Source organism: Sprattus sprattus (assembly GCF_963457725.1).
Source record: "Sprattus sprattus genome assembly, chromosome: 21".
NCBI lineage: Eukaryota > Metazoa > Chordata > Actinopteri > Clupeiformes > Clupeidae > Sprattus > Sprattus sprattus.
Genome location: NC_137919.1, coordinates 1,036,177 through 1,048,350, shown reverse-complemented (window position 1 = coordinate 1,048,350; position 12,174 = coordinate 1,036,177). Strand labels below are relative to the sequence as shown.

At 45.2% G+C, this 12,174-nt stretch overlaps 1 protein-coding gene across 1 annotated transcript in view; it reads right to left on the bottom strand.

Moving 5' to 3' along the window:
- ndrg2 (NDRG family member 2) overlaps positions 1 to 11,040 on the bottom strand; it is a 34,638-nt gene extending 23,598 nt beyond the window's left edge. The window contains exon 1 of the mRNA XM_080859776.1: positions 10,895 to 11,040. The gene's annotated coding sequence lies outside the window, so the exon portion shown is untranslated. The remainder of the gene's footprint in view (positions 1 to 10,894) is intronic.
- Positions 11,041 to 12,174: the final 1,134 nt, after the last annotated feature.

The following is a 12,174-nucleotide window of genomic DNA, read 5'->3' as shown; positions in this document are numbered from 1 at the left end:
TGCTTTCTGGCCTAATCCTACAAAATACCTTTGAATGCGTCTCTCCCACCCCCTGCTCCCCCCCCCCCCCTGCTCTCTCAGTCTGTGTGTTTGCCCACTACTGCCTCTGACTTCAATACCTGCAGAAGCCAGAGGGATGCCAGTATCTGGGCCTCCAGATCTCAGCCAGATCCCAGCCAGATCCCAGCCACATCCTAGCCAGATCCTAGCCAGATCCCAGCCAGATCCTAGCCACATCTCAGCCAGATCCCAGCCACATCTCAGCCAGATCCCAGCCAGATCCCAGCCAGATCCTAGCCACATCTCAGCCAGATCCCAGCCAGATCCTAGCCAGATCTCAGCCAGATCTCAGCCCAGCTCCCTTGCCTGCACCCAAAGCTGATGAAAAGGGCCCCATAAATAGCCCAGCATTCACACAGCTGGCAGAGAGTGCTAGGATGCTAGGATGCTAGGATGTGTAATAATGAATCATTGGCTCAGAGGTGTTTGTGCCCACATGAGTCATTGGCAGCGTATAGAAACACAGAACTGACACACGGAGGTTTCTGGAAGCCTCTTACATCCCGGAGATCTGAGGGATACAAATGGAGTCGTAAGGCAAGGACTCCAGCCATGGTTGTTGCTTCAGTGATACCTCTAGTAACTGTGTAGTAAAAGGAAATATGTGCTCAAGAAATCCCCACATTGTATGGCTGTGGTGCACTGAATACACTGCAATAGAGATTGAAAGGACATGCATCAGTGTTGGACAGACATTAGGGGAATTGGGGGATGTGGGCGGTGCAATTCTTCTGAAAAGAGCCATCAGATATGTAGATCTCTCAGGGTTCTTTAGATCTCACAGGGTTCTTCAGATCTCACAGGGTTCTTCAGTGTATTAATGTAGATCTCACAGGGTTCTTCAGATCTCACAGGGTTCTTCAGTGTATTAATGTAGATCTCACAGGGTTCTTCAGATCTCACAGGGTTCTTCAGTGTATTAATGTAGATCTCACAGGGTTCTTCAGATCTCACAGGGTTCTTCAGTGTATTAATGTAGATCTCACAGGGTTCTTCAGATCTCACAGGGTTCTTCAGTGTATTAATGTAGATCTCACAGGGTTCTTCAGATCTCACAGGGTTCTTCAGTGTATTAATGTAGATCTCACAGGGTTCTTCAGATCTCACAGGGTTCTTCAGTGTATTAATGTAGATCTCACAGGGTTCTTCAGATCTCACAGGGTTCTTCAGTGTATTAATGTAGATCTCACAGGGTTCTTCAGATCTCACAGGGTTCTTCAGATCTCACAGGGTTCTTCAGATCTCACAGGGTTCTTTAGTGTATTTATGTAGATCTCACAGCACTCTACAGTTCAGAGTGTTTAGCATGATTGAACTCTACAGTTCAGAGTGTGTAGCATGATTGAACTCCACAGTTCAGAGTGTGTAGCATGATTGAACTCCACAGTTCAGAGTGTTTAGCATGATTGAACTCCACAGTTCAGAGTGTTTAGCATGATTGAACTCTACAGTTCAGAGTGTTTAGCATGATTGAACTCCACAGTTCAGAGTGTGTAGCATGATTGAACTCCACAGTTCAGAGTGTTTAGCATGATTGAACTCCACAGTTCAGAGTGTGTAGCATGATTGAACTCTACAGTTCAGAGTGTGTAGCATGATTGAACTCTACAGTTCAGAGTGTGTAGCATGATTGAACTCCACAGTTCAGAGTGTTTAGCATGATTGAACTCCACAGTTCAGAGTGTGTAGCATGATTGAACTCTACAGTTCAGAGTGTGTAGCATGATTGAACTCCACAGTTCAGAGTGTGTAGCATGATTGAACTCTACAGTTCAGAGTGTGTAGCATGATTGAACTCTACAGTTCAGAGTGTGTAGCATGATTGAACTCTACAGTTCAGAGTGTGTAGCATGATTGAACTCTACAGTTCAGAGTGTGTAGCATGATTGAACTCTACAGTTCAGAGTGTGTAGCATGATTGAACTCCACAGTTCAGAGTGTTTAGCATGATTGAACTCCACAGTTCAGAGTGTGTAGCATGATTGAACTCTACAGTTCAGAGTGTGTAGCATGATTGAACTCTACAGTTCAGAGTGTTTAGCATGATTGAACTCCACAGTTCAGAGTGTTTAGCATGATTGAACTCTACAGTTCAGAGTGTTTAGCATGATTGAACTCCACAGTTCAGAGTGTCTAGCATGGTTGCTAAACTATAGTAGGAGCTAAATAAATTCAAGCCCAGGCCTATGCCATGCCATGTGTGTTTAGGGGTCAAAGGTGATTGGGGGATAAGAGAGGTCAAATAGTGTGTATGCAGTGTGTGTGTGTGTGTGTGTGTGTGTGTGTAGAGTATGTGTGTGTGTGTGTGTGTGTGTGTGTGTGTGTGTGTGTGTGTGTGTGTGTGTGTGCAGTGTATGTGTGTGTGTGTGTGTGTGTGTGTAGAGTGGCGGAGGCCGTGGTTGTTTAAAGTGATATATATCTGGGGGGGATGAAAGCCCAGGCAGGTGCTGTGGTCAGCTTGGGCTGGCAGGAGGGTGATGACAGGGGTCAGAGGGCGTTAGGGTCAACACAGCTTTGGCTGCAGAGGAGTGCTGAATGCCGCTTTACAGTGAAAAACAACAACAACAACAACAACCAAGGCGGCGAAGGGTAAGATGAATAAAGTTCATGTGAGTCTGTGTACGTAGGGTGTGTGTGCTTCTGTGTGTGTGCGTCTGTGTGTGTGCGCATCTGTGTCTGTGTGTGTTTGTGTGTGTGTCTGTAGGGTGTGTGTGTGTAAATTGCAAGTTCGTGATGACCTTCCTCTACATGCAGATGTAAGATACGTACATCTATGTGTGTGTGTGTGTGTGTGTTTATGGATCATAGGTGCAAATTAAACATATATTATTTAATACGACCTACACCCATGTGTAAGACCTATGTTGAAGCGTTGTGTATGTGTCTGCAAATCCAGGCTGCAAGCATGTGTGTGTGTCTGTGTGTGTGTGTGTGTGTGTGTGTGTGTGTCTGTGTGTTTGTGCGTACGTGCATGTGTGCCTACAAACACACACCCAGACTCAGTACTGGGTCAGACCTGGCATCGCCCCCGGCTCCATCCTACTTTCTGCTCCAGTAGCACAGACACCTGAGCGCCTCATCCAGCCCATTGATCTAGATGGCTGATAGCGCTAACACCGTTAGCCCAGCCCATTGATCTAGATGGCTCATAGCGCTAACACCGTTAGCCCAGCCCATTGATCTAGATGGCTGATAGCGCTAACCAAGGCATCAGCTCCATATGTGCTGCTGTGCTATCAGTGCATCTACCCCTCCGAGACATGTACAGGGGCCATGTGGCAGATCAAGTGTTCAGCATGGGATGGGGCACTTGTATTTATGATTATAATGATATAAAAATGATGATATACGGTACATCTTTTGTGTTTGTGTGTGTTTATGAGTGTACTGATGTGTTTATACGTATGTGCATGCACGTGTGTGTGTGTGTGCGTGTGTATGAGAGAGTGTGGTAATATGTATGTATGTGTGTGAGTGTGTTGATGGGTGTGTGTGTAAGTGTGTGTGTGTGTGTGTGTGTGTGTGTTTGTGTGTGTGTGTGTGTGTGTGTTGTGTGTGTGTGTGTGTGTGTGTGTGTGTGTGTGTGAGAGTAAGTGTGTGTGTGTGTGTGTGTGTGTGTGTGTGTGTGTGTGTGTGTGTGTGTGTGTGTGTGTGTGTGTGTGTGTGAGAGTAAGTGTGTGTGTGTGTGTGTGTGTGTGCGCTGATGTATGTCTGTTTGTCCGTCTGTCAATCCCCTCTCAGTGGGGGAGGTTGGAGCTGAAAGAGGGAGTGTGTGTGTGTGTGTGTGTGTGTGTGTGTGTGTGTGTGTGTGTGTGTGTGTGGAGCTGAAAGAGGGAGTGATACATGAAAAGAAAAGAGCAACACCAGCCACCATGGAGACGCAGAGAGATGCCAAAGCTCTTCTCATTTGATTCTCTCTCTCTCTCTACCTCTCTCTCCCTCTCTCTCCCTCTCTTTCTCTCTCTTTCTCTATCTCTCAACCCCAAAGCCTCTATATTTTCCCACGGAACGAGTGAAGCATACATCACCTTTTTTTTCTCCGAAGGAACCTTCCAGAAAGAAAGAAAAAGAACAATACCCTTTCTCTCGACTTCTGAGATTTGTAATCTTTCTCTTTCTTGATCTCTCCCTCTGTGTCTGTCTGTCTGTCTGTTTCTCTCTCTTTCTCAGTCTGTGTCTGTCTGTCTGTCTGTCTGTTTCTCTCTCTTTCTCAGTCTGTCTCTGTCTGTTCATCTCAATTATCCGTCTTCCGTTATGTGGAGATCAGACAACACTGATATGATTGATTCAGGCCAGGGAAAACAACAGACAAACACACACACACACACACACACACACACACACACACACACACACACACACACACACAAACACACACACACACACACACAACAGACAAAGCCGTTCTTTCTGCTGATGGACTCTGCAACAGGGCTGGTTGGTGCAGGATTTGTGATGTGTGAAAATTCACATAGTTTCCGCGTACGGCAAATTACAGTGATCTAGTTAATTGCTTGACATTGTTCAAGGTCGTTCTCTGCATGTACAACCACCGTTAAACACACACTGCACACCTGGACGTTAAGACAAACACACACACACACACACACACACACACTCACACACACAGACACACACACAAACTGAGAAACATGCACACACCTAAAAACACACACCGTTAACCACAGAGCTTTGACCTTCAAACAGGGAGACATCACCGTCTGGCTAGACATATGGGATACGGATATCAGACACACAAAAACACACACACACACACACACACACACACACACACACACACACAGAAATACACACACACTCCCTCACTCACTCACACACACAGTCCATCATCACACCCACTCACAGACAGCACACAACCGCACTCAATCTCAACCATGGAAATCAGAGCTAAAGCCTGCTGCTGCCTGCTTGTGTGGAGGGAGGGATGGAGGAAGGGAAGGAGGGAAGGAAGGAGGGAGGGAGGGAGGGAGTGAAGGAGGGAGGGAGGGAGGGAAGAAGGGAGGGAAGGAGGGATGGAGGGAGGGAGGGAGGGAGGGAGGGAAGGGTGGTGGCTGACCTCTGGTAAGTATAAGAGGAATGGCCCCAACCATCTCACTGGTGGAGTCACGTGATGTGTCTGTCTGTTGTGGAGGGTTTGGAGGCGCAGCCAGTGGATCCAGACGTTTGTCACATTTGTACAAATATACTCTGCAAGTGCCGGGCATCTTAAAGACAGTGTGCATGCAGTAAACAAAGGCACAGACACACACACACACACGCACACACAAACACACACACACACTATGTGGATCTGTCCGTGTGTATATCCGCTTTCAGCTAAATGCCCACTGGGGAAAACAGGGGCAAGAAAAAAAGAACTGAATGGGGTAACAGAACACAGCCGGCCCCAAAAATAGCCCCTACAAGGGGGACAATCTACAAGGGCATGCAGAAACAGAGAGGGAGACAGAGGAGCCATTGTGCCTCAGCGTCTGGTTCTGGAGTAGAGCCACCGACCAAAGAGGTTAGGACCAAGTCAGCGCTGTCACACAGTCAGCAGTGGCCTTGTCACTGCTGTTAGCTTACATGCTAACCCGTCACACAGTCAGCGGTGGCCTAGTCACTGCTGTTAGCTTCCATGCTAACCAGTCACACAGTCAGCGGTGGCCTAGTCACTGCTGTTAGCTTCCATGCTAACCCGTCACACAGTCAGCGGTGGCCTAGTCACTGCTGTTAGCTTCCATGCTAACCCGTCACACAGTCAGCGGTGGCCTGTAACCTTCCATGTTAACCCGTCACACTCTACCTTCCATGCTAACCCGTCACACTCTACCTTCCATGCTAAACCGTCACATTTGTGCTACGTGCTCCGGGGTCATTGCAGTTAAGTTGAAGATGTTATATTCACTGTAGCAAAGGGAAAGGCAGTGTTAAAACACTGATGTTATATTCACTGTAGCAAAGGGAAAGGCAGTGTTAAAACACTGATGTTATATTCACTGTAGCAAAGGGAAAGGCAGTGTTAAAACACTGGATTTCAAATTAATGCTAAACAGGTACTGATGATCCAACAGGTCCCTTCTCACTATTGTGGGTATTTTTCATCTATGAGTGAGGTTCAATCTTTATGTGTTAAGCCAAAGTGACTTACAGGTCGGGGAGTGAGTCACAACACAAGCAAACCAACAAAGACCAATTTCCATGTATGTAGGTATGAAAGAAATACAATATTCTGTCACTATGAGGAGCTTGTGGAACTTCAGTTTTCTTGTACAGTTAAAAGACACAAAGGCACTAAACACAAACAAACACACAGATACACCACACCCAACAGTCAGGGCTTGTTTTTAGGACAAGGGAGCTTAAGGTCACTGCAGAACAGATGTTTTGGGTTTGTTTTTAGGAGGAGTGGGGACATGAGCCTATCCCAGATGTTTTGGTGGCCTCGGAGGAGTGGGGTCATGAGCGTAGCCCAATCCCACCAGTGGCTGAATGTGCATCAGAATCACTTACACCTCCAGGGTTCCTCACGTACACTACTCCCTCATAACTTGTATGTGTTTACAACGGACAGAATCTAAATAAGCACGCTAAAGTTTTATAGCAATATTTCCAGTTCCATCACAACCGACTCTGCAGAGTGCGAGATAAGGAAGTAGAGGTGATCGCAGGTCCCTGTATGTCTCAACAGCCAACTACTACTGTGTTATGCACTGGCACACACACACACACACACACACACACACACACACACACACACACACACACACACACACACACACACACACATCTGTATCATCTACAGACTTCTGTTATGCACTGTAAGTCTCAACAGCCAACTACAGACTTCTCTTATGCACTGGCAATATCTATACAATGATTCCTGTATGTCTCAACAGCCAACTACTACTCTGTTATGCACTGGCACACACACACACACACACACACACACACACACACACACACACACACACACACACACACACACACACACATCTGTATCATCTACAGACTTCTGTTATGCACTGGCAATATCTATACAATGTTTAGGGTTGGTGAAAATGATTGAAGAAGTATAAATGAATAAAGAAAAGAAGGCTTTTAGAGGAAGTGCCTAAACGGTGGGCTGCGTGACTCACCAGTGAACCGCCTGAAAACCGATGAGTAAAAGGCCAGCAGCCCGCCAGCACTAGTCCCAATGGGTCACCAGTGGTCCACTGGCCTTTTACCATCTGGGATATTGGATCTGACAGAGGAAAACTCCACATCACTTTGTGTAGTGGCGTTCTTTGTCTCTGCGTCACCCAATATGGTGTCATAATTCGACACCTCGATGGCCATTACGCCTAACTTACGCAACTCCAATAGCAATCTGGAGGAAAATGTTGCGGTTCCTAAAAGTGGTAAAGAAGTCCACTGAATTACCCTGGATGACATTTTTATAAAACCCTGTTGTTGTGATTGACTGCGCACCTGAAAAGAACAAAGAATCTTCTGATGGCCCAGATCCCAGATAGTAAGTAAACAAGTGTTTCAACTACGTATATTGTATGTAAGCAAGTGTTACAGCTTGGTTCAATAAAAAAAAAAAAAAAATTGTTGCGGTTCCTTAAAGTGGTAAAGAAGTCCACTGAATTACCCTGGATTACATTGGGGGTAATAAAACCCTCCATCCATGGATCAGAGACAGAGAAGAGCATTCATCATCGTTATGCAACATTATCATAACACAGCACGTGTGAGGATGGCAACACCAGTGTGTGTATGAAGCATTAAGAAAGTACAGTAGGTCTACTACGTTTGCTGATTGATGGCTCACATATCAGTGTATGGCCCTACTGAAAACACAATGTACACGTAGATTTACACGTAGATTACACAGAAGAATATGTTACCAAGACACTAAAAACAGAAGTAAAGGTCATTCCTGCTTAGGTGGTATCCAGGTGCGGGACACTATACAAACAGAACCTGTCAAATGTTTAATCACTGTTCACTATCAGCACTGTGGACTATAGTAACCATAACAACTGCACAGAATGTTCACAGAGGATTGAGTCTGCACCTGAATCACTACACGTGTTAAGGGAAACGCTCTTTCTATAAGGTCACAGGTAGCACAGGTAGTCTTAGTGGGATTACATCTTTGAAGTAAATGAATGTATGAAAATAATGGATTTTGTGTAGATCACTACACACTATGCCTGACCAGCTATCCCTCATGTAGGCCAATTATATTATATGCCATCATATCACATAGCCTATCACCTATTGTAATTGATCTTTTGATGTTGCAATCAACAAACAATTTAGCAGCTATCTATGTGGATAACACAGCCTAATCCTATGATGTATACAACCATTCTGAAATATAATGTTGAGTACATGGACACTTAAAGTCATTGCTTCCAATAAAAAGTGAGTTACTATCAAGCTAAAGTGAAGCTTTCAGCACCACGGTCAGTGCCACTGTCCTGTTCTAGGAGCTAGCCAAGGTGCTGAATCACACACACATAGCTATGGTTCCACTTGGATGGATTTAAGAAGGGGAACTAGCAAGATGTTCTAGTACAAATCTGTGATGACCGACAACACACACAGCGCTATGACTTGCTTACTCTCCCAAAAGCATACATGAGGATAATCTGTGACAGCTATGGTTCTTAACAAGTTTGGCTGTAATAAGACAAAAACAAAATGTGTGTGTCAAGTCAATAACTAAACAATAATTTATGATTAGTATGTGGATGTTTAGAACATAGTGTGTGTTTGGAGGCTTAAAGGAGGAGATATAAGGAGACAGATCCTCAATATGCGTAAAAGTATATTAGTGGACTCTGTGGACATGAAAGAGAGATAGAGAGATAGAGAGAGAGTGAGAGAGAGAGAGAGAGAGAGAGAGAGAGAGAGAGTGAGAGAGATCGCGGCTGGTTATAGTATAGTTGTGGGCCCAGTGGTTTGGAATTAAGTCGGGCTGTGAAGAGTAGCATCGTGAGGAGGGGTGGAAATTCCGGACCCTTAAATGCATGACCCATTAATAGCGCAGGAGAAAAACACCTTAGAAAAAATACCACACTGAAAATTGACACAGCAGCACTTCCGCCCGCTGGTCAGAGTGCCAATCTCTGAGCGTGGCACGTCTCACGGGGCGAGATCTGGGGCTGAGCTCCAAGGCACGCATGAGGCACGGATGAGCCGTGTTATCTTTAAATTCCGTATGGATGAGATGAGTCACTGCGAGTGGTGTAGATACCACCAGCTGCGCAACAGTCGGCTACAGTCTGAAGAGGGATCGAGACAGTGGTGTGTGCATGTGTGTGTGTGTGTGTGTGTGTGTGTGTGTGTGTGTGTGTGTGTGTGTGTGTGTGTGTGCCTCTTTGAGTGCGGACGTGAGCCTGTGTATCCGCGATTGCATATAAAAATGTGTACGCATTGTTAAGTGCAATTATCACGAATGCACCATACATTTAGTGACTGCTTTGCAACAGTATGGCTATCTCGACCTCTCTACTTCATATGCACTTAGAGTCGCCTTTAACGGTCAGTAAAGGCGCAGAGAGCATATATAGGGACTGAGAGATACGATGAGTCAACCTTGTGAGCGACACACCTCCCCCGTTTGACATTGACACACATTCACCCCCTCGGTGAGCTCCTCTCACAAGCAGCCAGCACTACCGTCTTTGAGCGGCCAGCCCGTGACCCCTCTACGCCCCCTTCACCCAAAGCAGCCCATCCCCTGTCTACCGATCACAAACACAACACACACTCACAACCAGGCGCGCGCGCACACATGCACACTTTGTTAAAAGCCAGCCTGTGTTGATCAATCCGCGCGCCCGCCCGCCCGCCCGCTCGCACGCACGCACAGAACAAAACAATGAATCGGTGAAATCCCGAAGTGTCTCTGAACAGCGTTAATGCCCAAATCAAGCCTTGCGAAAAGACTGTGTGGTCGTCCCTATATGTGGTCCTAATCCTCAATGAGGAATGCCTACAAAAACACTTCAGCTTATTGCTGTCTGTATGTATCATCATATTACTACCGTTCGACCTCAGAGGACTCTGTCCCATTGCCTGCTGCTTATTATCCGTGATTCACGCCTGGTTATCAATTTGCCTTTAAACTAGTATGCAATTCCGCGCGGTTCACACACGCAACCTTCCCTGTCTCCTTTTCTTTCCAAACGCCCTCTCTCACTTCCCTCAGCTCTCTCAGACGTCCGCTGTCTCTTCACCAGGGATTTAATGAGCGAGACAAAGACCATCAGTGGCAACACCACACGTGCGTCGACAAAAACATGCCTGTGCACACACACACTTACTCAGACAGTACACATACCCGCTCACATACATGCCAACACACCCTCATATCATTTGAAGCTGAAGATAATAATAATATTTTAAAATATATTATTATTATTATTATTATTGTTATTGTTATTGTTGTTGTTGTCGTTATTATTATTGATTGATGTCATACTGGCGTAGCTGCATTAACCTAATGGTCTATGAGACGATATTTGGATCATGCTTTCATCACAATAACTAAATAGACATTTTTAGAACAGACAAATTCCAGAACAAAAGAATAGATCCGTTTAGAAAACAGACAAAGGTAATAGACGTGGCTACGTGATCTGACAGATGAAGCACTCCAGTGATTATTACAACCACACATATTCCCAGACATTTCAGATGGATATTGACAAAAGCACTCAATAAGTTCGATAAGTCGATGAAGTCTGCTCTTAGCTTTCAGAATAAAATGGCCACTGACACACGGCAAATATTGTTTAGGCTGTAGGTTCGAAAATGGTAATAAGCAACTTACCTTGAAAGCAAGAAACAATGTGATGATGGGGAAATGCAAAATAACTAAATGTGTAAATGGCACAACTTCGACTCCAGTGCGTCGGAGCTGTTCTTTTCTGCTATTTCTCTTCGGTTGTTCAAAGTACTCTTTCTTTGCCTTTCACTTTCCAGCACCGTCGTTATTTTTCCAGCGCTCTGTCTCCCTCTCAAAATTATCCCCGTTTTTTTTCGTTCTTTCTCGAGCAACAGAAAAAAAATCCAACAAAAAATATGGACCCGTCAATCAAGTAACACGGTAGAAGTTAATTTAAAAAGAGCAAGGGGGATCCCAGTGGACAACAACACCAGCCTATGGGCGGTGTAAATATAGTATTCCCTGTGTTTTCAAGTGTTTGGCTAAAAATGTACTACAAACCGCTTCTGTAACTCATCTTAAACCGTTAGGTTGTTGGACTGGTTTGTGTTAATACGAAGCGTTTGCTCACTCCCCCTACTTTCGGAAATGGTAGGTGCCCGTTGTTGAAGACGCTAGTGGAACAAAACGTGAATGCATTCCAAGGTTCTGGTTACAGCTGTGGGTTAGGCGCGATTGGGAGAAAACAACGGACGATTAGGGTCTCTGCCAATTGTTTACCTGCGATTCGAAACTAAACAGAGACCGAGAGAAACATCTAGGAATAACTTATGAAACTGACGTGCATCGGTCTCTGAAGAAAGTGTTCTGTGGAAACTGTGGTGAAAACTTGGCGAGCCAAAAAATGACATTCCCACCTTCTCAGTGTGTCAGGTTTGCCAGATATGCAAGCACATGCGTGCACTTGGATCACTGACAGGCCTATGCTGTTTGAATACACAAGCATCGATCATATGGTTTCATCCGATGTTTTTTGCCAATCCATGTTTTATATGTAGTATTTTTTTTTTAGACCACGGCAGGTGTCTACAATACAGTCTACAATAATTCTGCGCTGAAACCTGTTTTTTGACAACAATAACATGAATTTCTAACGATCTTGAAGTGTATTGAACACCACAATTTCGTGAGCGTCAGTGGTGCGTGTTTATGTGTGTGTGTGTGTGTGTGTGTGTGTGTGTGTGTGTGTGTGTTTGTGTATCACTCATGGCTAGACCCCACAGGCTATGCAGCAGTTCGCTGTTCTTATCAGCCTCTGACAGACCTGATTTGGTATACGGACAGAAGAAGGGGGTGGAGCTGTCGCAACCCCATCGTACCCTAGCTCTGTTTCTCAGAAAAATAAAGCTTTGTTTTTCTTAACATTTGCAGCTGAGTTAGCACGG